Here is a 6251-nt window from a genome sequence, read left to right as displayed (position 1 = left end):
TTGCAAATTTAAATTCTTTATGGTTGGGTATATGGTTTCGGGTAATCGGTTGATCACCTAATCCAATACGTATCTCATATACGTGAAAAGTGTAAAACCAATCTCATACCTATACCTTCTAGGCTTCAAATACACCGTCATAAATGCTTCGCGTTTGGGTATACCGGGCTCGGGTTTTCACCACAAGAAAAGTCAAAAAACTTTTAATTACATGGTCCGACTTCCGACCCATCCCGGAGTCTCTCTCACACATACACACAGTGAGATCTTTTCCAATATTATATACATATATATATATATATATATATATATATTTGCAACTTGCCTTAAATTATCTGCATAACACCAACACTGAACTTATTATTCCTTCCTTCCTTGGTTCTTTGAATAAAATTTATTAATTAATTCACACCTAGGGTTTCAACTTTTCATGGAATCATAATCACACCTCTGGAAACAATGAAATCAACTGCCGGCGAACTCATTCGCCGTAAAAAGCTACTCAAACAGGTTCTGCTAGGGCTAATCATACTCCTCGGATTGATTTGCTTATACAATGGCGCCACATTTGCGCCTGCGTTACGCCGATCGGAAGAAGTGATTGCTTTGGACGACGGTACGGATCCGGTCATCGGAGCTTCTCTGCAGAAACATCATGATTATTTCGATGACTTGTTTGAAGATCATGAACGCAATCCTGAAGTGCCTAAAAGCTTGCCTGTAAGTAGTGGTTATTGTTTTGAATTGTTGAATGAGTGTGTTTGGTTAATTAGGGTTAGGTTTTGTGTTGAATTGTACTATTGTAGGTTTGTGATATGAGGTATTCGGAATTGATACCGTGTTTGGATAGACATCTTATTTATCAATTGAAGTTGAAGCTTAATTTGAGTTTAATGGAGCATTATGAACGGCATTGTCCGCCTGCTACACGACGGTATAATTGCCTTATTCCTCCTCCGGTTGGATACAAGGTTAGTTTATGAGTCATATTCATATAAACGAGGCAGCTTAGCTAGACTCTAGCTCGATTTTGAAGTTAAACGAGCTTAAGATCAAGCCAACGAGCCGAGCCTGGGTCGATTTTGGTTCGGTTACAAAAATGATCTAAATCAGCTCAGGATGTTTCAAATCAATTTTTTAGAGCTAGTTTTATTCGAGCTTTTATCGCGTGAACCACGAGCCTCGAGCTTTTTGAACAGCATATTAGTTAAGATGTTTTTTTTAATAATGAATTAATGTTAGGTGTTGTGTGTAGATACCGATTAGGTGGCCTCAAAGTAGAGATGAGGTTTGGAAGGCTAACATACCTCATACGCATCTTGCACAAGAGAAATCGGATCAGAATTGGATGACAGTGTTTGGAGAAAAGATTAGATTTCCTGGTGGAGGAACTCATTTTCATTATGGTGCTGATAAGTACATAGCTTCGATTGCATCGGTAGGTTGTCTTGATGCCATTCACTACTTATTAACTTATTGTTTAAAGAATTAAGAATTAAGAACTAGGGCATCATTTTGTTTAATTCAACTTTTACAACCATATAGATGCTCAAGTGTCCTGGTGATAAACTCAACAATGGAGGACATATCAGAACGGTTCTTGATGTGGGATGTGGTGTTGCAAGTTTTGGGGCTTATCTTTTACCTTTAGGCATAATAGCTATGTCACTTGCACCAAATGATGTGCATCAAAATCAAATCCAGTTTGCACTTGAACGTGGGATTCCATCAGCATTAGGAGTTTTGGGTACCAAAAGACTGCCTTACCCGAGTAGATCGTTTGAATTGGCTCATTGTTCACGTTGTAGGATAGATTGGCTCCAAAGGGATGGGATTTTACTTTTGGAGTTAGATAGATTGCTTAGACCAGGAGGTTATTTTGTGTATTCTTCACCAGAAGCATATGCGCATGATGAGGAAAATAGAAGAATTTGGAATGCTATGCATGATCTTTTGAAAAGGATGTGTTGGAGAGTTGTTTCAAGACGAGATCAAACAGTTATATGGGCTAAATCAGTAAGTAATAGCTGTTATCATAAACGAGCTCCAGGAACGAACCCACCTCTGTGCGGTTCAGATGATAATCCAGATGTCGGTTGGAATGTGCAGATGAAAGCTTGCATTACTCCATACTCTACAAGTAATTAGTGTATAATTATATTATCTTAACTTTTGTATATACAATTATACACTGTTTATATACATTTTTTTTCCGCTTAATACAGAGATGCATAAAGGAAAAGGTAGTGGGCTTCAACCATGGCCCAGTAGGCTTAGTGAGCCACCTCCTCGCCTTGATGAAATTGGTGTTAGTCATGATCAGTTTCAAGAAGACACTGTAAGCATCTAAGTTTAACACATAAGTTATTGTTACTTGTTAACTATTTACTGATAGTTAAGTTTACTCATGATGTGATGCAGAACACATGGTATCAAAGAGTGACAGAGTATTGGAAACAAATGAGATCTGTGATACAAAAAGATTCAATTAGAAATGTGATGGATATGAATTCAAATCTTGGTGGATTTGCCGCAGCTCTTGGATAAAGATGTTTGGGTGATGAATGTTGCTCCTGTTAACGCATCTTCCAAGTTAAAGATTATTTATGACCGTGGACTAATCGGAACAGTTCATGATTGGTTTGCACTTTTCCTATAACACTTTGAAAAATTATCGTTTTTATAAAATCTAATGGGATTGTGTTTTGCAGGTGTGAATCTTTTTCAACATATCCACGCACGTACGACCTGCTTCATGCGTGGTCGGTTTTTACGGAGATTGAAAATCGTGGTTGCAGTGTTGAAGATTTACTAATTGAGATGGCTCGTATGTTAAGGCCTGAAGGGTTTGTTATCATAAGAGAAGTCAACCATTGTTGACCACATAAGAAAGTTCTTGACTGCTTTAAGATGGGATGGATATTCAATGGAGGTAGAACCAAAAACGGATGCTCTATCTGTTAGTGATGAACGAGTTGTAATTGCTAGAAAACAAATATGGGGAGATGATAAAGATGATGAAGAGGCTGCAAGATTTTAAATCTTTGTTTTTTAATCAGGTAACAGTTCTATACTCCTTTTTCATAAACACATTATGAATTTATTTTAAGGATGTTGCTGATGAATTGAGGAAGAGGGGATGCAGAATGCAGAACGTATATTGGACATATTTTTTCTGGTATATTTTTATCGAAGGGCATAAGATTATTAGAGTAAAGAAGGGGATAGTGCGCAGCCATAGATGGATACATTTTTATGCAATGTATTTGAAGAATTTTATGTCTATTTTAAATCTAGTCTATTCTTCCATGTATTTGAACAATTTCATATGTATGGGAATTTTGTTTATCCTGGGAATCTAGAACAGTTATGCTGTAGTTGTTTGTTGGGATGAGATTTTATTAGATTGACTCGTATGTGTTGCTAAAAACGAGTTGAAGTTTATCTAGGTACAAGCTTGAAACACGCGAGTCAAGTTTTGAATTCTTGTAAAGATTTTTGAGTCCTTGCAGGTGCATACAGATATGTAACTAATGCTGTTAAGGGTTCAGGTCATGGTGTTAATTGAGTTATACGAGCTTGAATTTGACACAAGTTTGTACACGTTGAGCTTCTGTTGGTTCATTTCCGTGGTTCAAAACTTTGTATTATAGCATAATAGTATTACAGTATTAGCAAATACTGTAATCGTTTTGATTTGATTCGTAGCAGGGCCAGAGGTGAGATCAGGGCTGTGTGAATTGATTTTGTCAAATGAGGTTTCTGTAAGCGAGTTTATTTACTTTTTTTTAAAAAAAGTTTATGATGTTCATTATATCGTTAAACATGAGTCAAGAACATAGAACCATATTAATAACAAATGTGAACCATGGTGATTCAGTTCTAACAGTAAATCCAACACAAACTTGCTTTTTTCCCCCTTAGAATTAAAAATATAAACCTAAAACAAATTCATTTCATTCTGGAATACATATAAAACTAAAAGAAACCATTATGGTTTGGTTTATATTACAAGACACACAGAGAAAAGAGTTTAAATACAACCTCATGGTACTTCTGTGACTTCATAATTAGCAAACTTTATGAGATCAATCTTATTTTTATTTCACTGCCGGTGCCCTTCAGGAAGGGAACTACCTTGTGGAAGGGCACATGTCTCTGAGGCAAGGATCCGTCTTCCTCGTCGTCATCAAATTCAAGAACATAACTGCCCAATCAATAGACACCAGCGTAAGAGTCAACTATAGGAAAATGACATGTCATTGACTTTCATGGTCAACCAAGGTCCAAGATTAAGTAAAAACAGATACTTTTGTTGTTCAATTTCTAATACCAAATTGACTTCTTTGACCATAAAAGTCAATATATATCTTTCGTAGAGCAGATAGTTTAAACTTACTCATCAGTCTTCCTCTGTAGATACACATCAGGCCCAGAAACAACAGCAAGCAAATGACAACAAAATATTAGTTAAACGCCCCGGGCATCACAAAATAAGCTGAAACATGAAGAGGACCAACAAAATAGGTGAATAGAGTAATATTACCTTGCGAGTATTGACAACAGTTGCTTTATACAGAGCAGTTGTTCCCGGATAAACTGCCAACACATGTTTTCCAGGAGGGAAATCTTGCGCAGTTGATGGATCATTTCGCTTCGGGAAAGGTATGATATGTGACATTGGCAACTTGTACTTCCTAATATATTTTAATATAAACATTTTGAGCTAAAGCCTAGAAACATTGATCTAAGCATAATCAGCATATACCTCTGGCCGGCTGGTTCTTCATCGTCACCTGGTTCCTCATCAAGAACTTCAAATCTGCATAAACTCACAAGTCATATACACATACGCTTAAAACATCAAAAGTCACATAATAAACTGCCACATCAGTTAAAGAAATCACATGTACTTACTCTCGTGTTTCCCTATCAAAGTGAATAACTTTGACAATGATCCACTCATCTTTGTCAGCATCCTCCTGAGTTATCCTAGCAGCAACCTGGCAAAGTTTGCATTCACGAGTTAAATTCATCGTGCATTCGATTACAAAAAGTGTGAAATTACCTGTTCGCCCTTTAAGCTTGCAAGATGATCGAGATGGTTTCTAAGAGAAGGAGAAAGCCTTGGTACATCTGGATCAGCTTTCATTCTTTTCTTCTTCTGTTCATTACCTTCTGCAGTATAAAAAACCTCATAAAGCTTTCAGAAGAGAAAATATAACAAAATTTTATAAATAAAAGAAAAGAAGAAAAGGTTTCATTATGCATATTACCACCCATCCTTCTCCTTTGTTGCCCGGGAGGTCCAGAAGGTATCAAAGCATCCAACTGAATTAACAACTGACTAGAAACACTGCACTCAAAGTAAAATGTAAAAATATCTTTGAAGAATTGCTGTTGAACAAAAGAAAAAATAAAATGAAAAGTTTAAACATTGTAAAGACATACGCTACTTCACTTTCTGAAAGTTCTTTTGCTTGAATGTAAAGCATTTTAAGCCGTGAAAGAGAATTATCACCGGGCTTTTCCACCACCTCGGGAGCTGCACAAGTATCAGATTACAATAAAAATATAGTTATTATTTAACTATCTGAAATACCGCATATTGGGAATTTTTTTACAATAGTAAGCTACTAACTCCAAGCATAAAAATCAAATATGCAATTTAGGTATATACATATAACATAAACAAACTTAAATAAGAAACAGATCTTATTCAATCGGTTATATCCATCATAGATATCAAACCCTAGATAACCAAATTAAAAAAAATTAAAAATAGTAGTATGATACTCACTTGATTGTAGTTTTTTATGCATCTTGTTGATTTCAAGGAGTATATCCTCTTGATCTTTCCTTAAACGATCAAGCTCCTTTGATTGATCTAAGATTCCAGAAATATCCGGCGAGGACATACTGTTCCTCTTATTTCAAGAAATTACAAAGTTTTTTTCACGATCTTTACACGTGCTGCAAAAGTGAAGCAATTGTGTTACAAACAGCAACGTAATTAGATGCAGATGAAAGGGAATTTCATTATCATAGGACAGAGATATTATTGGAAAGAGGGTTGTGAACAAAAAGTTATAATAGATGGAAAATGTACTAAATATAGCAGGGTGAATTTCATACATACGCCTAAAAACTTAATAAATATCATATATACCCAATCCAAACTTAAAAAAAAGCCACCCGACAGCGGCAAAGTTTGCTTCAGAGCGTGCTCGGCGTGAAGCGGAAAAGGGGGA

The 6251-nt window shown here is 36.0% G+C and overlaps 2 pseudogenes across 2 annotated transcripts; one reads left to right on the top strand and one right to left on the bottom strand.

Moving 5' to 3' along the window:
• The first annotated feature begins 459 nt into the window (after nt 1–459).
• On the top strand, nt 460–3088 carry LOC143570830 (putative methyltransferase PMT9; annotated as a pseudogene). Its single transcript, XR_013142002.1, has 7 exons — nt 460–720; nt 807–971; nt 1256–1438; nt 1546–2140; nt 2226–2338; nt 2422–2640; nt 2712–3088. The product of XR_013142002.1 is annotated as a putative methyltransferase PMT9 (transcript).
• An 847-nt stretch (nt 3089–3935) lies between these two features.
• LOC143570829 (SAGA-associated factor 29 homolog A-like) lies at nt 3936–5990 on the bottom strand (annotated as a pseudogene). The gene is made up of 9 exons (XR_013142001.1): nt 5801–5990; nt 5452–5545; nt 5277–5356; nt 5069–5178; nt 4918–5003; nt 4769–4822; nt 4547–4697; nt 4400–4413; nt 3936–4207 (listed from the first exon to the last, which is right to left on the bottom strand). The product of XR_013142001.1 is annotated as an SAGA-associated factor 29 homolog A-like (transcript).
• Between the last annotated feature and the right edge of the window lie 261 nt (nt 5991–6251).

Source organism: Bidens hawaiensis, unplaced genomic scaffold (genome assembly GCF_021521415.1).
Source record: "Bidens hawaiensis isolate Kalapana, Puna unplaced genomic scaffold, B.hawaiensis_p1.1 tig00025093_1, whole genome shotgun sequence".
Classification (NCBI taxonomy): Eukaryota; Viridiplantae; Streptophyta; class Magnoliopsida; order Asterales; family Asteraceae; genus Bidens; species Bidens hawaiensis.
This window is presented reverse-complemented; position numbering and strand designations above follow the sequence as displayed.